This window comes from Mesoplodon densirostris, chromosome 2, assembly GCF_025265405.1.
Source record: "Mesoplodon densirostris isolate mMesDen1 chromosome 2, mMesDen1 primary haplotype, whole genome shotgun sequence".
In the NCBI taxonomy this organism is placed as follows: Eukaryota; Metazoa; Chordata; class Mammalia; order Artiodactyla; family Ziphiidae; genus Mesoplodon; species Mesoplodon densirostris.
This window is the reverse complement of record NC_082662.1, coordinates 159,218,751-159,242,709: the sequence shown is the minus strand read 5'-3', so window position 1 is coordinate 159,242,709 and position 23,959 is coordinate 159,218,751.

Below are 23,959 nucleotides of genomic sequence, written 5' to 3'. Positions count from 1 at the left end.
AAGAAACTTGCTACCACCAGGTGTGCAGCTGGGTCTAAATTTTGACTGCGTATAGGCACGCGCACACACCACACATACACACACACACAGTAATTTTCCATAAGAAGAAAAACTCAGAGGTTGATTTTTCTATGCATCTAAGTTTTTGTGGAATCCTTCGAGGAATTATTTTCATGGAATACTGCTTATTACTCCTGCTTTCCCAATACTCAGGAATATTTAAAATATAAGACAAATAATGCTCTTACCATAGAGTCATTAAAAAGTGTCACAGAAAACACTACCAACACTTATACCAATCATTAATTTAAAAGACCAAATACAGACACAGAGACTTCCTAACCAACCTTAGACTGCAGAGCTCACAGCCTTCATCTCCTATCAGGACTCTTGATTCTTTTCCCTGAGAGAGTAGGAGAGACCTCGCGGTGCTCGGCTCTGCCTTCCCCGGCCCCGCTCTCCTCTCCACTGCACCCTTCTCTTGCCTCTGATGGCCCCATTCATACCCTGAATCCTACAACAACCCCTCTCTGCCCACTCTGTCCTCCACCACTCTGCCTCTATCCCTGCATTACGGTCTTGTTACAAACACTTATTTTTCCAAAAGCTCGGTCTACGTTACCCTTGTCAACTCCTCACACCCACAGAAAGGAAGCATGCTGCAACAGAAAGAACACAGCATTCAAAATAAACCAACATGCTCTTTTCCTTCCTTTCTTTTATTTTCCTTGTTTTCTCCCAGGCAACCTCCAGCTCACCTCTTCCCCCATCTCTGAACCTTACTCAACATAGGCAGGTGGTGGTTAACGCCCAGATGAACAAGACATGAGACGTACCGAGATTCTTCCTTCCCAGACATATCTTTCATGTCCTTCCTTTCTTTCCTGATCAAGTCCCTGCTCCCCGCACCAAGAAAATATGAGCCAAAGACAATGAGAGAGTGATACCCCTGTTAGGATCCCATGCTTCAAGCGAGACACAGCCCAGATGGCTCAGGCTGAGGACTCCCTGGCCCTCCCCACCTTCTGCTGTCAGTCCCCCACACATACCCTCCCCTCCCCTCCCCCAGAACACACAAACCTTCCAACAAGTCGGGCATGAATACACCAGCCATCTCAAACACCCAGGGATTTGGGCAAAGTGTTAAGAAGGAATGTAAACAATGCATACTAATTGCTGCTGTGACATAAATTATAAATTAAATTAGATGGGCCAGAGTGCTGAGCTCTCCTCCCCCAGCTTCCACCATGAGCACGATGGTAGAGCAGGTATCTCAGAGAGTGGAAGCTAATTTCTCATGAGCACCTTTTGGTATTTCAGTAACTAGGCCCCTGGATGCTTTGTGCCAAGGTCTCCCCTAGCTCTGCTGTGTGCCGGGGTTCCAGGGCATCCTAGGTTGGTGCAGGGAGGAGCCCTCATCCAGAGGTGGACTGCAGCGGACAAGCACCCCTGCAGCTCCCTGCTTTCCACTGGAGTTGCAGCCTCAGAGCGTGAGAACTTCAGAATCAGCCCTGCCTTGGAGAAGTAGCCTGGAGGAAAAGAGGTGGTGAGCTCTCTAAATAACTATGATGAAGCTTGCTGTTCCTTTTTGTGTAACTACTTGGGAAATCTCTGGGCCTGGAGCAAGTCAGATGCTAAAGGAACATTAGTTGAGTAGATAAATGAATGAACGAATGAGTAAGAGAACAAGTGAGTCTGTAGTAGACCCCCAATGCCTTTACTTTTCGCAGACCCATGTTTTGCTCCATTTCGTTCACTGAGTAGAGGGAGGTGGGACCAGTCGGAGGGGGAGGAAATGGCAGCCCATTGGGTGGGCCTGGGAGGTCTTGCCTTTGCCACAGGCAATGCTTAAAGCTGGCTCAATTCAACGTGGTCCAGAGGCAGCGGTGAGGGTTTACTGTTCAGTTAAATCAGAATGGGGTGGGGACCAGACCCTAGGTTTCTGTTAGTTTTTTTCAGTAACTCTCCACCCATGGGACAGTTCTCTCTGAGTCACTGGCATCCTCACCTTTCTGCCCCTCTCAGAGAGTTATTTCCATGCTACAAGGCCAAGGCTTATCTTCTGTATAGAAGCCAAAGAGGATGTTGTCAAAGTCTATGCATTTACCCAACAAACATCAAAAAGTGACTGTGGGTGCCTGACACCATGCTGGGCTCTGGGGATCCAGAGATGAACTGAGTCAGAGTTGCTGACTTCAAGGGGCTCACAGTCTAGTAGGGACAACGCAAGCAAACAGATAATGACAGTCCTGGGCTCCCTGTGGGCCTCACAGCCCAGGATTCTCCATGAAACGTCAGGGACCTTGTCACCAATGACAAGTATAAAGCCCAGAGAGGACCAGAGCTGGGTTCACAGCTCTTCTGGGACCCTCTCCTAGTTCCCACCTGGAGCTCTTTGCTCTCCACTAAACTGTGCAGCAGCTTGGCCACCCAGAGCTTCCTGAGGCGGCATTCCAGTGCCTCTCTGTTACTCCCTTCTATTGAAAACCTGCCACAAAGAGCACCCATTCCCCAAGGACGCCAGGAGCATGGCCAAATACCTTTGCTTGCCTTGGTCTTTCTTCCATTGTTTTCATCAATATAAATCCAAAGTGCCAGCTACCTTTTAGATTGGAGGCCTGCAGTGGTCTCCACGAAAGGAGACCACAGTGGGAGAGGGCTATTTGTGTGCTTTCATTAAAGCAGGCAGTTGTTTGTCAGGCTGCCAGCACCCCTGAATGCATGTCTTCCTGGGGTGACAGAGAATCAATTGGCTTGATGCAACTTCTGGATCCTTGTTCCAGCCCTGGCTTGGGTCCCATGGAGGCCCTCAGACAGACATCAATAATCTTGTCTCTCATTGCCTTTATCAGCCTCCATCCAGTGCCATTAGAATGAGCCAATATTTATGTACATTTGAACGGCACTGCCAGCAGCAGCATAACAACAGGGTGTCCAGCCAGGGGGAGTGAAGGAAGACTGTAGGCTGAGTTTTCTCTCCCTCACTCTGCTTTTGTTCGGTTCAGGCCAGAGGGCTTCTCTATCCCCAGGTCCTTCTCTCCATCACCTGAGGTCACAGTTTTCATTGCCGCTCAGAGGTTCAACATTAATAAAAATAGGTAATATTTTGGGGGAATCCATAATGGTCAGGATACACTGTTTTACATGCCTTCATTATCTCATGTAATCATCTCAAAATTCAGCACGGTAAGTGGTATTGCTACATAACAGGTGAATGAATCAAGGCTCAGAATGGTTGAGGAAGCTCAAGGCCATACAGCTGTTACCAGGGTTACAGGCAACAAGGTCACACAGAAAGAACCTGGTTTTAGCTTATATCTGGACCAAAATGCTATGTACTTTTACTCAATTATACTGCCTTGTGTTTTTTAAAATTAAATAAGTGTAAAATATAGTTATTGAGTACCTACTATGTGCCAGATACCATGATAGGTGGAAGATATTCAAGTGACTAAGACAGATGAGGTCTCTGTTCTAGTGTGGGGACATTGTAAGACAACAAACAAACACACCCACAAGAAAATACTGCCTGGTGATAAGTGTGTGCAGAGAGTTAATATAGGTTGATGTGAAAGTGAATGATTGGGAGACTACTTTTAGATGGAGTGACTGGAAGTCCTCTTGAGGAGGTGACATTCAGAATGAGTCATGACTGGCAAGGAGAAGCTGGCCACATGACCCTCACGGGCACTTACTAGTAACCCTAGGGTGGGAATGAGCGGGGTGGGTTTGAGGAAAGGGAGGAAGACCAGTGTGGCTGAAACTTAGCAGCTGATGGGGTGAAATGTGGGAGATGAAGTGGGAGAGGTAGGCAGAGCTGGGTCCTCCTGGCTTATATGTCAGAGGAAGCCATTTGTATTTAATTGTGATAAGAAGTCACTGAACTCTATCAGATACAATTGAAGTTCCCTCTGATTTTGTGTGGAGAAGGGTTGGAGTAGAACAAAGGGAGAAACGGGAGTTAGGAGACTGCTGTGAGAGTAGCTGAGGGAGGGGTGGAGTCGCTGAGGGAATGACAGGCATGAACACAGGCGTAGGAAGTCGGTAAATTGGACTGGCTGATGGATTGCATATGGGGTGTAAGGGAGAGAGGAGAATCAAGAATGTCTCCCAGGTTTTGGAACTGAGCAACCTGGTGAATCACGGTGCCGTTTATGAAAAGAGGGAGGGTTGAATGAGAAACTGATTGGAATGCTTGGGGTAGGGAGTCAAGGATTATGTTTGGGCCATTTTAAAGTTCTAGATGTTAATTAAACCTCTATATAAATAATTGGATATCATCTTGGAGAATGTACAGATGTAGATGAGAAGGAGGTCCAAGTCTACCCCTGCCACACCTTAACATTCAGAGGTAGAGCAGAGGAAGGGAAGCCTGAGAAAGAGAGGTCAGTAGGGCAAGAAGGAAACCTGGGGGTTGTGATGTCCAGGAAGCAGAGAGATGAAACGTTTTCAGAATAATCATGATGACGATGATGATGATGATGATGATGATGATGATGATGATGATTGAAGAAGGAGGAAGAGGAAAAGAAGTGGAAGAAGAAAAAGAAGGAGAAGGAGAAGGGGAAGGAGAAGAAGAAAAAGAAAAGAGGGAGACACTGTTATTCTCCCTGTTTTATAGACGAGACAACCAAGGCACAGAGAGGCTACTTAAAAGTGAAATCAATGGTGTTTCTTGCTCTGTGTTCATTGAATAAGCAATGCCCAGTTCCTTCTTTCTGGGCCCTACAGATCAGCTTCTGAGCCTCAAACAGGTCCTGACTGAGTTCTCCGGAGGTCCTGTCCTTTTTCAGCCCTGAACTTGGTTTATTAATCTCTTTGTCAGTTTCAGTGCACAGATCAGGGGAAACCTGCTAGCTTAGCTGACAGACAAGCAGGCTGCAGCTGTGGAGAGTAATCAGGTTTCCTATTTGGATCTATTCTCCTATAGAAACGTTTTCTTCAGGCTCATCCCCTCCCCAGTTGCTAAACACATCACATGATACCTGGGCCATCCCTTGCCACCCAAAACTGCTCCAAATCCCTTCTTGAGACCTCATCCAACTCTTACCTCTTCTGAGGGGGCTTCCCTGAGACAGATACCCTATTCATCTCTGCAGTCCCTCAGAAATTATTTCATATATAATTAATTTTCATTCCTAATTAGGCTCAATTTTGCACTTTCTGTTGGCAAAGTATTTGGGTTCCCATGATATACTTCACTGCCAAAAACATTATTACCAAGCAGAAACAAGAAGAACAACAATACTGCAGCCTGTGGAACAAAAAACACATTCACAGAAACATAGACAAGATGAAAAGGTAGAAGGCTATGTACCAGATGAAGGAACAAGATAAAACCCCAGAAAAACAACTAAATGAAATGGAGATAGGCAACCTTCCAGGAAAAGAATTCAGAATAATGATAGTGAAGATGATCCAGGGCCTCGGAAAAAGAATAGAGGCAAAGATCGAGAAGATGCAAGAAACGTTTAACAAAGACCTAGAAGAATTAAAGAACAAACAAACAGAGATGAACAATACAATAACTGAAATGAAAACTACACTAGAAGGAATCAATAGCAGAATAACTGAGGCAGAAGAACAGGCAAGTGACCTGGAAGACAGAATGGTAAAATTCACTGCTGCAGAACAGAATAAAGAAAAAAGAATGAAAAGAAATGAAGACAGCCTAAGAGACCTCTGGGACAACATTAAATGCAACAATATTTGCATTATAGGGGTGCCAGAAGGAGAAGAGAGAAAGTACCCGAGAAAATATTTGAAGAGATTATAGTCAAAAACTTCCCTAACATGGGAAAAGAAATAGCCACCCAAGTCCAGTAAGCACAGAGAGTCCCATACAGGATAAACCCAAGGAGAAACACACCAAGACACATAGTAATCAAATTGGCAAAAATTAAAGACAAAGAAAAATTAATGAAAGAAGCAAGGGAAAAATGACAAATAATATACAAGGGAACTCCCATAAGGTTAACAGCTGATTTCTCAGTAGAAACTCTACAAGCCAGAAGGGAGTGGCATGATATACTTAAAGTGATGAAAGGGAAGAACCTATAACCAAGATTACTCTACCCAGCAAGGATCTCATTCAGATTCGATGGAGAAATCAAAAGCTTTACAGACAAGCAAAAGCTAAGAGAATTCAGCACCACCAAACCAGCTCTACAGCAAATGCTAAAGGAACTTCTCTAAGTGGGAAACACAAGAGAAGCAAAGGACCTACAAAAACAAACCCCCCCGGGCCTCCCTGGTGGAGCAGTGGTTGAGAGTCTGCCTGCCGATGCAGGGGATACGGGTTCGTGCCCCGGTCTGGGAGGATCCCATATGCCGCGGAGCGGCTGGGCCCGTGAGCCATGGCCGCTGGGCCTGCGCATCCGGAGCCTGTGCTCCGCAACGGGAGAGGCCACAACAGTGAGAGGCCCGCATACCGCAAAAAGAAAAAAAAAAAAAAAAAAAACCCCAAAATTAAGAAAATGGTAATAGGAACATACATATCGATAATCAGAGAAGAAAAAGAAATAAAAGGAATACAAACTGGAAAAGAAGAAGTGAAAGTGTCACTGTTTGCAGATGACATGATACTATACATAGAGAATCCTAAAGGTGCCACTAGAAAACTACTAAGCTAATGAATGAATTTGGTAAAGTTGCAGGATAGAAAATTAATGCACAGAAATCTCTTGCATTCCTATACAATAAAAATGAAAACTCTGAAAGAGAAATTAAGGAAACACTCCCATTTACCACTGCAACAAAAAGAATAAAATACCTAGGAATAAACCTACCTAGGGAAACAAAAGACCTGTATGCAGAAAACAATAAGATACTGATGAAAGAAATTAAAGATGATACCAACAGATGGAGAATATACCATGTTCTTGGATTGGAAGAATCAATATTGTGAAAATGACTATACTACCCCAAGCAATCTACAGATTCAATGCAATCCTTATCAAATTACCAATGGCATTTTTTACAGAACTAGAACAAAAAATCTTAAAATTTGTATGGAGACACAAAAGGCCCCGAATAGCCAAAGCAGTCTTGAGGGAAAAAAACGGAGCTGGAGGAATCAGACTCGCTGACTTCAGCCTATACTACAAAGCTACAGTAATCAAGACAATATGATACTGGCACAAAAACAGAAATATAGATCAATGGAACAGGATAGAATGCCCAGAGGTAAACCCACACCCATATGTTCACCTTATTTTTGATAAAGGAGGCAAGAATATAAAATGGAGAAAAGACAGTCTCTTCAATAAGTGGTGCTGGGAAAACTGGACAGCTACATGTAAAAGAATGAAATTAAAACACTTCCTAACACCATACACAAAAATAAACTCAAAATGGTTTAGAGACCTAAATGTAATACCAGGCACTATAGAACTCTTAGAGGAAAACATAGGAAGAACACTATAGAACTCTTAGAGGAAAACATAGGAAGACATAAATCACAGCAAGATATTTTTTGATCCACCTCCTAGAGTAATGGAAATAAAAACCAAAATAAACAAAGGGGACCTAATGAAACTTAAAAGCTTTTGCACAGCAAAGGAAACCATAAACAAGATGAAAAGACAACCCTCAGAATGGGAGAAAATATTTGCAAATGAATCATCGGACAAAGGATTAATCTCCAAAATATATGAACAGCTCATACAGCTCAATATTAAAAAAACAAACAACCCAATCCCAAAATGGGCAGGAGACCTAAATAGACATTTCTCCATAGAAGACATACAGATGGCCAAGAAGCACATGAAAAGCTGCTCAACATCACTAATTATTAGAGAAATGCAAATCAAAACTACAATGAGGTATCACCTCACAACAGTCATAAGGGCCATCATCAAAAAATCTACAAACAACAAATGCTGGAGAGGGTGTGGAGAAAAGGGAACCCTCTTGCACTGTTGCAAGGTGGGAATGTAAATTGATACAGCCACTATGGAGAACAGTATGGAGGTTCCTTAAAGAACTAAAAATAGAATTACCATATGGCCCAGCAACCCCACTACTCGGCATATACCTTGAGAAAACCATAATTCATAAAGACACGGCACCCCAGTGTTCATTGCAGCACTATTTACAATAGCCAGGTCATGTAAGCAACCTAAGTGCCCATCGACAGACAAATGGATAAATAAGAAGTGGTACATATATACAATGGAATATTACTCAGCCAGAAAAAGGAACGAAATTGGGTCATTTGTAGAGATGTGGATGCATCTAGAGACTGTCATACAGAGTTAAGTAAGTCAGAAAGAGAAAAACAAATATCGTATATTAACGCATATATGTGGAACCTAGAAAATGGTACAGATGGACCGGTTTGCAGAGCAGAAATTGAGACACAGATGTAGAGAACAAACATATAGACACCAAGGGGGGAAAGTGGCAGGTGGGGAGGGGGTTATGGTGTGATGAATTGGTAGATTGGGATTGACATGTATACACTGATGTGTATACAATGGATAACTAATAAGAAAATAAATAAATTTTTAAAAATAAGTAAAAAAAAAAAAAACTTTACTACCAGAGGTGAAAATAACAATGAAAGGAGGGAAATGTAACCCTGGGTGTCTGAAAAGGGGCTAGGAGAGAAAAAATAATCTGAGATGCCAATCAACTTTGGAGCAGAGGTATGCAAGGGCATGGGACATCAAGGAGAGCCTGTAGGTAGGGGCGAGGATGAATGTGGTCTGGGGCTGAACACTCCAGGTCCTAAAAAAGACCCAGGCTCTCTGCCACTGGGTATGCTCAGAACATGATCTTGTGCAGTTAGACATGGCCCTGGCTGGTCCTCCAGAGAGCAGGCGCAGGAGCAGGGCCATATGGGAAGTGAGCCTGGCTGCAGCATCCCTTCTGTTCTGGCTCTTGTCACATCCATCTGAAATGGACCAAGTACGTCTGCACATGGAACGTGCCCTAGCAATGGTCAACGTAATTGAAGAGTGCCTCAAGTTCCCTCTACCAATCTTCCCATCTGCTTAGAGTACAAAATGTGTATACCTGAAGAACAAAGCTTTTAATTTTGCAGCTATAAACAAGGGGGATCATTTCCAAGAGCACAGTGGGGAAAGGTGAGTCACCCAAGGGGTAGGCAGGTGTGGAAGTAGCCAGATGAGATTCTGCCCTAAATGGGATCATCAGTGGAGGAGCAAAGAGGAAGGTCTCATAAAAAAGGCATGGGAGACATGGGAAGAAGTGCCATGAATTTCACAAGCCCCTGGGATAGGCCCTATTTTCCTCCAATGTATGCAGACAGAGACAAATAAGGTAAAGAGAGACCCCTTATTATGCACCGGTGAGGCCCTGTAGAGCTGCCCCCACATATAGGGAGACCCACCTCCATCCTGCTTCATGGAAGTCTGAAGAATGTTCATTCAGTCATTCAGCAAATATTTATTGAACATCTATTATGTGCAGCCCCCATTCTAGGTGCTTGAAATACATCATTGAACAAAGACACAGACCCCTGCATTTGTGGAGCACAAATTCAAAGTGATAGGACTCAGGCACCAAACTACAACATGATAAATGGTAACATATATGTGATTTAGAGGTAATTCAAGCCAAGTCTTTGAAAGAGCCCATCTTTCCCAAAGTGTGCACTCCCCTAAATTCCATATTCTCATGCACAGCCTAGGTATGTTCTCTGTTATCTCATCAGAAATCTCTGAGGCCAGAGTTGCCACAATTCCTACTTCTTTCTTATTCCAACTAGCATCCTCCTCCACCCGTGACTTGTCCTTCACACGTATTGGACACAGACAGGGTGCTCAACCCCACGTGTGACATTGAATCAGTCATCGTCATTTGGGAGCACAGATTCTGTCCCCTGAGAGAAATCCTCTCCTGAGATGATCTGTTCACCCTAGAGTCCCTTTTCCACAGATCCTTCCCTGTGGCACATTTGGCAAATGTGGTTATCCAAGGAGGGTCGGTCTAGCTCGGGGAGAAAGGAGAAAAACCTCATTCCTATTATGATTGATTTCCCTTCCTGTCAGGCTTAGGTCTCCCAGGAGCCTCATCTCCACTTATAACCCACAAAGCTCCCTTTCCTGGATCACTCCTGACCCAGAAGAAGAGTTGGGGATGAGGCAAACGCTGTATCCTTACCTGTGTCCCACAAGTGACAGTTCTAAACTTTTCCAGATTGAACGTCTGAGAACACTTTGATTTCATCTCATTTTTAGCACGTATGCATACATGCCTGAACGGGAGAAAACAGCATCCTTCCATGTGCCCAGCACTAGGGGAGATGGGCAGAAATATTCTTGGGTAGTAGATCATGGACCAAACTGAAATACCTCTAGACTGCTCTCTTTCCCTTCACCTCTTCTCCTATGTATTGTATCAAGTTCCATAAAGACATAGCTAAGCTGTACTTTCAAATTCAGTATATGTGAAAAATAGAAGAATAAGGCTTAAAAATCCAGTGCTCAGATGCACCAGAGTTCTTTGAGGTCAGTCCTAGGCCCCGTTCTCTTCTCACTCATACATTAGCTCTGTCCAACCTCACCCATGTCCTCTCTTCAGATACTACCTCTCTGCCCATGACTCACAGGCTTGTCTTTGCAGTCAGATGTTTCTGAGTCTTAGAACTGAGCAGCCCACAACATCCTAAGGGATATTTCTCCTTGGTTCACTACCAGGTTCCTCAACACCACACAACCACAACAAACTCATAATCCTCCTACCACCACCTCCAAGCCTGGACCTCTTCCATCATCTTTTATCTCAGCAATAGCTTCACCACCATCCAGGGGAACAAGCCAAAAATCCAAGCATCACTGTTGGCTCTCCCTTGCTCTCACGCTCATAGTAAATCTAGCCACAGTCCTAACAATTTTGCCTCCCAAAGTCTCTTGAATCTATCTACTTCCCTTTGTCTCTGTTGCCACCACCTTAATCCCCAAACTCATGCCCTCTCACTTGGACCACGTTAAGATTTCCAGGCAACCTTTACCTGGCTCCCTCTCTAATCAGATTCTCACATTGCAACCTGAGGAATTTCTGAATGTAAATCTGGGGGTGCCCCACGCCCTCACCACACCTACTTTTACTTCAATAATTTCCTGTTGCTCCAAGAATAAATACCAAAATCCTTGTGTTGTGAGCTGAATGGTGTCCCTGCCAAAATTCATATGTTGAAGTCATACCACACCCTGTACCTCAGAATATGATTGTCTTTGGACATAGTGTCTTTAAAGAAGCAATTCAGTTAAAATGAGGTCATTAGGTCATTAGGTCATTAGGTCATTAGGTCATTAGTCAGTATGACTGGTGTTCTTATAAAAAGAGGAAATTTGGACCCAGACAGGCAGAGGGCCAACCAGGGAAAAGAGGACCATTTACAAGCCAAGGAGAGGTCTCAGGAGATGTGAACCCTGCCAACACCTTGATCTCGGACTTCTAGCCTCCTAAATTGTGAGATAATAAATTTCTAATGTTTAAGCCATTGTGTCTGAGGTGCTTTTGTTATGGCAGCCCTAGTAAATGAATGCATCTTAATAGGGCTGTAAAGTCCTCCATGGCTTGTGGGTAATTTTTAAATATATTCACAGAATTTTTGATCCTCTCCCTTCAAAAGGCAGAGCCTAATTCTCCTGCTTTTGAGTGTAGACTATACTTAATGGGTCGCCTCTAACAAATAGAACTAAATGGAAGTGACAGTGAGTGACCTCCCAGATTAGGACTTAAAAGGCATTATGGCTTCCTTCTTCTTCTCTTGCTCTCGGATCACTGCTCTGTGGGAAACCAGCTGCCGTATCATAAGGACCCTCAAGGAGCCCTATGGAGAGGACACATGGGGAGGACTGAGGCCTCCTGCCAACAGCCATGTAAGCGAGCTATCTTGTAAGCAGATCCTGTAGTACCAAACAGAACTTGAGATGACTGCAGCCCTTGCCAAGGTCTTGACTGTGACTTCATGAGAGACCCTCAAGCAGAACCACTCAGCTAAGCTGCTCCTCAATTCCTGACCCACCGAGACTGATGAAAAGAAGACCAAAGAGAAACATTGGTTATGAATTGGATAATCCTTCCTTATACAGACAATAACATGGGTAGCTCAGTACCTGACAGATACAGTGACCCTAGAAGAGAAAGCTCCAACCCATTTTTAAAAGTAAATATCATGGGCTTCCCTGGTGGTGCAGTGGTTGAGAGTCCGCCTGCCGATGCAGGGGACGCGGGTTCGTGCCCTGGTCCGGGAAGATCCCACGTGCCGCGGAGTGGCTAGGCCCGTGAGCCATGGCCGCTGAGCCTGCGCGTCCAGAGCCTGTGCTCCGCAACGGGAGAGGCCACAACAGTGGGAGGCCCGCATATCGCAAAAAAAAAAAAAAAAAAGTAAATATCATAATTTTAAATAAAAATACATGCTTTTAAATCCAAGCACTTTGTTTAATCAGACTACTTAGCTACACTCAGGCTGCTTTGCCCTAGTTCGAATCTGTGTTGTTTGTAAGTGTATTTTATGAATGACATTTCTTTAAAAGAAAAAAACCCCCACCAGAAACCTATTTATCTTAAGCCTCTTTGTCTCAGGCTATTTTGCATGTATATGTATGTACATATATCTGTAATTTCTCCCTAGCACCAGGAAGGCCAGACTTGGGAAGAGCTTTTATTCATTATTTAATCAAGGAAAGAGCTTTAAGTCAAACAAGAGCAGGGAAGGGAAGGGTTGGGGTGGGGAGGGGGGAGACGCCCAGGCAGGAGCAAAAGAGTCTGGGCAAGAGAGAACATTTTTATAAACAGACTCTCAAGATAAAAACCTGAACAAAGAGCAACAAACAGCTCCTTTCTGCATCTTTTTTTCTTTCTTGAAGCCCCTGACAGACTCAATTCCCTTCCTGCATAATCTCCTCTTACTTCTTTCTGGAGCCATGTCAGTGTTCTGAATACAGAAATACATCACTACTTGTTTCCCTTAAGGTGGATCCTTCCTCTGGCTACAAACAGAGGAGGGAAAAGCCCAGCCCAGCCACCAGTGGGCTGAGTATCACTGCCACCTCATTCTCTGCTACAGGGATTTCTAATCTTGCAAACATCTCCACCCTGGGGACTCTTTCCCTTACCTAGAAGGTTCTCCCTGGTTTCATTAAGTTTGCAAGAAGCAGATGGTGGCTGATAGTCAGCCTCAGTTCCACCTTGGGTAAATCAGAGGGACTTGGCCCACAGTAACCTGGAGAGGTAGGTTACTCCCACCCACATTTTGCAGCTAAGGGGACTGAGGCTCAGAGAGACAGCTTCATGTTCGTAGAAGGAATCCTGACTTTGGGATCAGCCCTGCCTTTCTACCATGAAGAACTCTGACTCTCTACCCCCATGTTTCTTGCCTTTCCCTATCAAAATATTTTCCTAGGAAATACTCCTTTGTGGTCTAAATCTTCCCCCTTTTGTATTACTCTCATCAGCTCCATCCCATCATCTCTTTCAACTTTCTTTAATTCATTGCTTCAACAACTATTTATGGAGCATCTCCTGTGTGAAGCAATGAAACTACTCTTGTGGAATTTACATTCTAGCTAAGGAAGATCGATAACAAACAAACATGTCCCATGTCAATGGTGATCAGGGCTAAGTAAGGAGAAAAGACCAGGCGGGGCATAGAGGGTAGGGAATGCTCCTGTGGGAAGGAGGGCCTTGTCCTTCCATAATGGGTAGTCAGGAGGTCTCATGGAAAGGTGACCCTTAAGAGCAGACATGAAGGAATGGAGAAATTCGATTGGGGGGCGGTTCTAGGAGGAGGGAACAGGAAGTGCAAAGATGCTGAAGTCTTTGGTGTGTTTGAGGAAAAGTGAGAAGGCCAGTGTGGCTGGAGTTAAAGGTCAAGGGGGCGTGACAGGAGGGGCTAGAGAAGAAAGAACAAAGCGGGCCAGGAGCAAGAGATAGATTAGCGCCGCGAGGAGGAGAGCATGAGGGCCTTCTGATGTAACAGCTTTGGTTTATACTCTAAGTGAGCCAGAAAGTTATTGGAGGGTTATCAGCAGGAGATCGAACTTGATCACTCCAGTAGTGTGCTAAGAATAGACTGGGGGTAGGGAGGCAAGTTTGGAGGAAGGAAGACCCATTAGGAGGCACTGCAGGAAGCCAGGTGCCAGTTGATGGAGACAGACGAAGGGATGAGACTGGTTAGATTTTGGAGACATTTAGAGGGTGGAATCAATGGGGTTTGCTAACGGCTTGATGGAGGACGTAAGGCAAAGAGAAATCAAGGATGACTTCAAGGTTTGGCCGTAGTAACTGGAAGAATGGAGTTGCCAAAACTGAGAGGGAGCAGACTGTGAGAGAAGGAAAATCAGTGATAGTAAAGAGGGAGGGGGAAGTGTGCAAAGAGAGGAGGTGAGAGATGGTCAAGTAGGAGAGAAGGAGAGTGAATGGACTAGGAAAATGCAGTAGTATTGCCCAGCAGAGCTAAGGGCTAACTTGAGGTCTGTGGCAATGAATGTAAAGTGATGTCATTGCTGGGTTTGGGGGGGTCTTTTGTCCAGCCATTTTAAGCTGCATTTATACAAGTGTGGAGTAGGCAGAGAGTTGGATTTAACCAAATTTGGGGATTTGCTGGCCAGGACACTGGAAGACAAGATGTGAGAAGGAATTGAGCTTATGCATGGGAGGGATGGCAATGAAGATCAAGGGCACCCAAGCAGGATAGGAGGGGAGCACGGCAGGAGGGGCGAGAAGAGTGCAAAGTTAGTGGGATCAATAGGTTGTACGTTTTGGAAAAGGTGGAAGAATTGTTAGGACGGGGATGCAAAAGGGAGTGAGCTGGGAAGTCAGGGGGTGGTGGTCAGAGATGGAAAGGCTTCAAATGGAGATTATGGATGGGTGTAGAAATTGGAGGTTCTAGGGAATGAGAATGGGAGTGGGTGACTCCCAGAAGCATCTTCCCTGACACCTCCCATATCTGGGGCTCCCCTCCTTCTCTTCTACCTGGGTGCTTTTCCAAGAACCCTTTCCCTTTCTGATATTTACAGCATTAACTGATACAAACCTGGCTCATTCCCTCCGCCCTTATTGGTCCCCTCCTGTGTTCGTGTGGGTCCTCGGAGAAGCAGAAGTCACAGGACTAAACACAGAAGAATTTCATTAAGAGAGATGTCTGAGAGAGGGAATGGGGAGAGAGCTGGGTAAGGCTGGGAGAATTGTCCGACCACCATGCAAGAGAGTAGGTTGAGTGGAAGCATTTAGATGGCTGGGCAATCTAACAAAGGTTTAAAGTTGGCAAGCCTGTCAGGGAGTCCTCTACCTGGAAGCAACTATCAGAGACCTGTAAGAAACAGGAACTGGTCTGCCTTGGCATCCCCAACACAGTCACGGGCTGGGAGCAGCCCGTGGGCAGCATGAGCTCCAGCTAATGTACCAATAGATTTCAAGGAGTGCATCATCTGAGGTCCTTGGTCAATTATGCTGTCCATAATTGGGATTCTATGAAGTCCATTTCCATAGATGCCACAGTAATCCAGCTACAGGACCAAGCTCAGGAGTGAAGTCACTCCCTTTAATTTACTATCCTGTAACTTTTAGCTCTTTGCTAATATCTGGGTGCTGCTACCTTAGAGAGAAGTGTGTGGGCAAAGTGCAGCTGCCTGGTTTCCTCCACACGCAGGGAGTCTCCACATGGACTAAACTCCAGAGAACTTCCTATGCTTTCAGGAAGCCTGCACTGCGCACGCTGCCTGTCCAGTGGCCACTGTTAACATGGACACGGGCAGGGAGTTTGCAAGAGCTGGGCTTGGAGAGCATTGGGGCAAGCAGACCACGGAGGTGGTACCAGGGCCTCCTTTGATCCCATTTATCGCACCTCTGCTGACACCAGCAGGCTCCACGTCTCCCACTAAAGGGCTCTCCTCTTCTATCCATTTGGCATTCTTCACATACCGCCTGATTCTCTCTGTCCCATATTTCCTACTCATCGACACCTGAAAATTCAGCCTTCACAAAACGTCAACTCAAAGGCTTCGTTCTCCTCCCCCAGCCTGATTTCTCAGGCCTCGCAACCAAATAAACACCATTTTAGCCCCTGGCAGTTTGCATCTTTGATTTCTCCTTCCCTCTGCAATTCCTTCCACCCCATGTCCCTCGATAAAACCTGACATGTCATCCATGCACTACCTCTCCAGTCTATCCCTATACTTTTCTGCTTCTGCCAAAACATTGGCTCAAGCTCCACTTATCGCCTTCTGCAACTAGCACCAGCTCCTACTTTCTGCTTTTGCCGCGCCCTTTTTCCATCTTTTCCCTCATCCTTCCTTCTCACTGTGCTCTTGTCTCATCCCTTGTCTCACACCTCCTCTTCCCACTCTCCTCTCTCCACCATCAAAAGGGACTTCACGGATCCACTCACCCCACCCACACGTCCTCGCACCCTGGTCTTGAATAAGGCCCCAGTGCATACTTCTCAAAACGGTTTCTCCTAAAACAGAAATCAAAACCAAAACCAAAAAAATATTCCTTCCAACAGTGGGACCATTTAGAGCAAAGCCTTCCTTCAAGCAGTCCTGCATCCCCAGCCCCCAGCAGGCCTGCAGAGGTCCCACTGGGTGCACCCACAAGAGGTGGAGATTTTTTATTTTATTTTTTTGCTCCATCATGAGGCATGTTGTTCTCCAACAAGGGATCCAACCGGAGGCCCCTGCAGTGGAAGCACAGAGTCTTAACCACTGGACCACTAGGGAAGTCCAGAGGTGGGGAGTTTAGAGCTAAGGGCTGAGGCTGAAGTGGGAGTAATAATGAAGTTTGGAGCAGGGATTCTACAGGTGGTTTCCTCAAAGTTGCCCACTGGTGAACGGCAAAGCTAGAACCCAGGTATAGTGACACTCAATCCAATATTCTTTCAACTTTTTATTAACAGTGCTTCCAATTAAGAAGAAATTCCAACACTGGGTGAGAGCCTGGGCTCTGAACAGCCCTAGTGCGCTGGTAGGGGAGCAGCATCGTGGAACTCAGCAGGGAGCTTGTTGGAAATGCAGAATCTGGGCTCCACTCAGACCCATGGAGTCACCACCTGCACTTTCACAGGATCCCCAGGTGACTCCGATACATATTAAAATATGAGAAGCACTGATCCAGAGACCCTCAGGCCTGCCTCCCAATTCCAGGACTGTGACTTCACTTGCCAGACTAGAGGCCCCAGAACACAGGTATTTGGCAGTCAGCCTATAGTGCAGTACAGAGAGCTCCCTGTAACACAAAATATGCTAAGTCAATTTTGTTTCCTGACAGACTGATTAAACAGTCCTATCCCTGAATTATTTTGTCTTCTATAAATGGCAAGTCAAGCTACTCATTTTCCAGGGATATTTTCAAAGGAAGACACTCTAAGGGTGACTCCAAAGCACACTTTGTGGCTATTACATCTTCCATGTACACTAAATGGCGCCACACTGGGACCCCACAGTGCAGGTCACGAGAGGCACGTGGTGAGAAGAAGCAAGTAAATACAGGTGCGTCACAGACCCTGTTCTCAGCACCACTCCACCCACTGAGATGCCCGCACAGTGCCTCAGTCTATTCTTAGACTGATGTGCCACCTCTGGCTTGTCACCCAGACAGCTTTCTTTGTACTTTAAAGAAAGAGAGTCCCTGGAAGCATTGATTTTGGAGATCCATGAGCACCATCCTTCCTCCAGATCCATGGACCGGGAGAAAAGCATCCTTGACAAAAGACCAGGCAGACTGGACTGAGCCTCTTGGTAGATGAGGGGCAGGGCAACTAGAGTGGGGCAGTGTCTGGTTATCTCCTGCTGAGACGAGGTAAAGGGTCAGAAATACACTCCCAATAACCCTACCTCTAGGCACAGCGGGTGCGTGTGCACGCAGAATGGGTACTGAAAAAGAGCTTCCAGGAAAAAAAGACATTCCCATCTGAATGGCAGTGTCTGCACCACATTTCCGGGAGATTTCAGGTTGGATTTGGATGCACCTGCCCAATACACATAGATAAACATCTGGAGCCATTAAATGTTCTGCATTTCGGGGCTGTTCTGGATCCATACCAAATGAGGATGTAGCTTTCTTCTTTCTGCTTTGGGATAAAAACGTGCTTGAAAGACGTAGAATCCTTTGGATCTGCGCTCACTTAAAAAGCACAGTTATTCCTAAAGTTTTCAGTTTGCTCCCACAGACAGTTTCCTGCTCAAATATAGTCATCCAAAATATATATCCATAATTCTTAGCATCTGCTCTGTACAGAGAAGCATATTTTGATAATCCAGGAAATTTTTTTAAATAAGGAAGGAAAGAAATGAAAAAGAAAAAAGGAAGGAAAGAAGGGAGAGAGGATTAAAATAAATATTCTCTGAGAGTAATTTCCTCTCTGAAAGGCTAAAAATATATAAACTTTAATATTTACATTGACAGAGTCTTATGTTAGTTGACAGTCTCCATATTTTTAGTAGAGGGCCATTGACAAAAGCGGGTGAAAACACTTAGTAATGCATTCATTATAGATCAATTTAGTAAAGGTTAATAGCTCTTTGTTTTGAATAAGATCTCTACTAAGCCTTCTGTGATATGTCTTGTTCCTTTGTACAGCACAATTTGAAAAGTTATTCAATGAATGAATGATTGAATGTTCATGTTTATAGGAAAATGTCTTGAATGTCTGCAAGAATGTTTGAATTTCATTTATCCTGCCTTTCACTCAGGTAGAGTCTAGGCTCAGTTAACACTTGGCTTACTGATCATTTTAATTAAGGTACAAATAATGATCCTTCACCAAAGAAATCAGACAGAGCCATTTCTTAAACTGCAAATCAATAAACCATCCAATAGGAAAAGGAGCAACAGACAGGAACAGGCAATACACAAAAAGAGAAAATTCAGATGGCTAATAAACATATGAAAAGATGCTCCCTCTGACTAGCAATCAGGAAAATGCAAATACAAGCACCCAGGAGACACCATGTTTAACCTATTAGATGGGCAGCAATCAGATAAAATGACATTGTGGGTAAGGGCATGGACTCAGAAGGCAGGCTATCAGGGTTAGCATCCTAACTCTACCGCTTGCCAATGTTTGCCCCAGGACAAGATTCTTAACTTCTCTCGGTCTATCTCTATGTAGCTGTTAAAAATTATGAGGTAGATTTCTAGGTACTGACATGGAATGATCTTCAAGACATATGGCTGAGTGGAAATAGCAAGTATCAGAACAGTGACATGATATCATTGTGAATATCACTGATGATGTGATATTTGATATGACACATATGTGTATGTATCATTTGTGTAAAAGCTACATACAAAACCTTATATTATATTTACATATAGAGGTAAGTGCAGTCATTAACTCTAAGGGAGGTATTGGTGTTGGGTGTGATAGTCAAAAGCAGACTTTACTGTATTTGTACTATTTTTAATACAAACATTATTCATTTTTCAATGCATTCCTCTATTATTTGTATAATTAACATTTAGGGAAGGGGAAATACGGAGTTATCGTTTAATGGGTATAGGGTTTCAGTTTGGGATGATGAAAATGTCCTACATGTGGATAGACGTGATGGTTGCACAACAATGTGAGTGTACTTAATGTCACAGAGCTGTATGTTAAAAATTGTTAAAATAGTAAGTTGTATGTTATGCCTATTTTACCACAATAACAATTTTAATTTCATTTAAAAATTCTTTATACCATAACATGACACAACGGGACTACTCAAGTCAAGGATTAGTGTGTGCTAGAGTGCACAGAAGCTGAGCCTTTCAACAACCCCGGAATTTGGGTGGGGGAGAGTTGGAGAGTGGCACAGAGGCTTGGAAAGGAGAGGCAATGGAATGGCCCGTCTTCCCAGAGAAGGAAAGTCTTGAAAAAAGATGAGAAACAAAATTAGACATTCAGTGGAAAGCCAAGCAGTGCCCAACTGATGGAACTTGGCTTTGATCTGCTGGGAAGGAGAGAACTAATTCCCCTAACTCCCTGTTTCCCTGTCTCTCGCCAATCAAAAGCCCTCCAGGGATAAATTCACAGATGGGGAGGGGCAAAGTGGTACAGAAGGAAGAAAAGGGTCATGAAAAGTAGAATCTCATAATGGCTTGTATTTTTGCTGTAACAGTTCCTCTTTCAAAGAGCTTCCACACACCTGGAGGGAACTTGATTTCCTTCTGAGAATATGCCTTTCAAGTCGATTAAAAACTATTTTCATGAGTTGTGGCTGTTTACATGCAAACCTGTCATTCAGATGATGTGTGCCTTCACAGACGCCCATGGAGGCTTATCAACAGCTCCCTTCTGTTTTGGGATAATTTCCTTTAGGTTCTTATGTAGTCTGTCTGGACAAAGGAGGAAGGTGAAGGAACCAGAGGGCATTTTATTTCTTCAACAAGGTAAAAACGAAAATACCAAGAGCTTAATGGGGGTGGGGCTGGAGCAAGAGTCCAGAGGGCAGGACCATCCCAGAAGCTGGTCATCCAGTGCTGAGCTCATCCAGTGCTTAAGACGGACAAGGTCCACCCTAGTCTACAGATTTAGCAATTTCTCACCATCACTAACTCCCAAGTTTCATGGTTTCTGCCACCCATTCCCCAGTCGAACCTAATACCAAAGACACATGCTAGGAGAGAGAAAGTCTATCTGGTGAAAGGCACATTGGCTTTGGGAAATTTGGGGAGGCACAGTAAAGCCTTGAACTCAGCTATTGTAGATTCCCAAATTCTAGAACAAAGTTTAAAACACATTCTGAATTGAATTTATGTTTATTTGCCAAAATCTTTTAAAAAGCAATTATTAAACAACTTTGTTGTAGAAGCTACATTGTTTTCTAGAATTCTTTACACTGAGGATTGATCTAAATTCTAGAAGGATAAAGAGATGGCTTGGGAGCCTTTGGAAATGAAAAGTTGATCCGCTCAAGCCAACATAAGACAAAAATAGATAACAAACCAATGTGTGTGTGTGTATGTGTATGTGTTTGAAGGATTGGCAAGATTTTTAATAATGTTTCAAGGACAAAGTGGAAAAATGTGGTCAGGATATTAACATAGATAGGTTGGTTTGTAACTGGCCAAACAACATTGCCCCAAGATTATTCATTTAGTAAATATAGAAATTCTTTATCTGTACAATTAAAAAGTTGAATTATACACCCCCTAAGGTCTTCTCCACCTCTTCAACCTCTGATTGTTTTACCTGGAGGAAGGTCTCAAGATTTGCCAAATTCTGTCCTAGCTTGGGATGAAAATGTAGGCGCATGCCTACAAAACCAGAGAAGACACAAAGGGAGGGGCACTTATTGCCTTAGAGTATAGAATCAACATTTAAAATTACCCATTCCCTCTCCCAAGCCAATAACATCATAGTTTGAAGCTAATGAGATAAAATATAATCGTATAAAGTTCTGATTTTTAAAAATCCATTCTACAAGGTCAACATATTGGAGATCTATCTTAGTAGCAGTTCAGATAAGGAAATCGCAGGGATCTGGTTGACTTTAAATTCAGTATCAAACATCAGAATGGCATATTTCAGGCCTGGGTGCAAAGGAGGACTTGGTATGGGCTAAGTTATACAGTAAGTCCCTTATATATGGACGAGTTCTGCGTTCGTGAGTCCAATTTTGTTCGTAAGTCCAACAAAGTTAGCATAGGTATCCAAATAACACAATTGGCTGTATAGTACTGTACTATAATAATAAGTTAATAATACTTTTAATTATTTAAGTATTAATAAGCTAATAATACTTTTTAAGTATTAATAAGTTAATAATACTTTTCACACAAATAATACTAAAAAACAAAGAAAACATTTTTCATCTTACAGTACAGTACCTTGAAAAGTACAGTAGTACAGTACAGCAGCTGGCATACAGGGGCTGGCATCGAGTGAACAGGCAAGAAGAGTTACTGACTGGAGGTAGGAGAGAAGGTGGGAGGTGGTAGAGCTGAAGGGTCGTCATCAATAGGAGACAGAGGGCAAGCTGCAATTTCACTCACGCCTGACGTTGATGGAACGCACGTTCGCATCTTTGAAAGTTCGCAACTTGAAGGTTCATATGCAGGGGACTTACTGTATTTAAACTCTGGGGTCCAAATCAAAAGGCAGCATTGCCTACTCAATACTCTGCCCTGGATCTGGAGAACCATGTACAGACATGTTAAAGGGTGTGTTAAGGACCAGAGGGCTCCTCTAGCTACCCCACCCCGACCATCTAGCCATCATCCCACCGCACCTGGCTTAGCTCTTTTAACTCATCGCTGCACTGTGGATGACAGTCCTTGCTTGAACGTGTTAGCATGAGAACACACCGTTTCCTGGTGTACTAAGAAATTTCATCCTTACCGTGAATGGAGATCTCATCATCTATGACTCTTCCACCCATTGTTCCCTGACACCCTGGGATCTCACAGGTCAATTTTAATTCCTCTTCTACATACACAGCACTTCAAATGAGTCAAGAGGATGGCTGGGCACCTCCAAGAAACCTTTCCAAGTAAAACTGGTCTGTTTTTAAAGATTAATCCTCACGGTCCTTTTCCTGGCTCTGTATGCCTCAGGATTAGATGGCTGTCTCTTCCAGAGATGAAGGCTCTACTGCTATTCTTTCCTCCTTGCAGGAATCAGAAGCAAACACATGTAGTGAGGAGCTCCTGTTGGCTTGGCCTCACTAGTATTGCTCCCAGCCTGTCATCTAAGACGTAGAGATGCTCAAAACTTGGAGCAATGATCCCTAATTGTGACTTTTCAATACTTCAGTGTATTTCCAATTTACACAAAATTCATAGAATTCTTATAGCTCACATTAATTTTAAAAATAAACGGATGCCCTAGAGCATTGTAGGAACACTCAAATTTCCAGGTTCCAGACAAGTTGAAAATCACTGGCTCATTTAGGCATTTTTCTTTGACTTCCCAAATACTTTAGTTCTCTTACCTTTAAAAAACAATCCTCTGAATACTATTGATTCCTATTCTATATCTAACAGACATGCATATTTTTTAAGTGCTGCTGCTGGTATTGCTATATATTTTCTTTTATCTGGTATTTACTTGAGTGCCTGCTATGTATGTGACACCTCGAAGTATGTGGCAAACAAGAACCAAACCAAAAAACGGGATTAGCTTGTCCATGCCACGGTATGGAACAAAATGCCTTATTTCTGAAGAAACAATGATACAGGACAGTTTGCGTGACTTGCCTTCAGAGGGTGTCAGAACTAAAACCACTCCCCACAGGTTCACAGACCTGAAAAAGACCACAAAGTCCTGCTGGGGTCTCTTCATTGATATTTTATGACCTCATTTTGAAACTCAATTTGTTCAAAGTAAATAAAATGTTGTTTGTGTAAGTAATTAATCAAGAACTACATGGAAGGTTTTTTACCAGGCCAATAGCAAGCAGTCTCCTGAGGCACTCAGCAAACTCTCTCTTTCAGTAAATAATTACTTTAGTTAAAATTATTTACTAAATTAAGTCATTCCTTTTGTGATATCTCTAAGACTTCAAGTAATTGGTTGGGTTCACTTTAGTTTGGTGTTTTATAAAGGAGAAAAGCACTGCTACATAATGAATTAACTGTGCAATTAACTATAAATTTAGCACTCCAGAAACACATTTTTAATGACTAAGAACAGGTACAAAGAGCCCTGAATCGTTTTTTGTTGACCTTTTTTTTAAACCTAGGTATAATTTTCCATCCTGTTTAATGCAGTGATGCTGGGAAAGTGTTACCACAGCGTAACATTATTTTCCATTTACCAAGAGTCAGCAACATGGAAAACTCATTTCAAGCAGAGCTGTAGCCACAGGCCCCTGCCCCGGGCTCACAGTGGGAACTTGTTTGACCTCTAGGCAGGTCTACCTCCATCCTTTCGGCTCCCACCATAAGGACAGGGTCTCGTGAGAGCAGCACTTTCCCTGTACCCTCCTGCAGTTAGGCAGGGAGAGTAATGATCTGCCGCCTAGGGCTTCCTCCCTCCAAATCACACTTCCCTGTACTAATT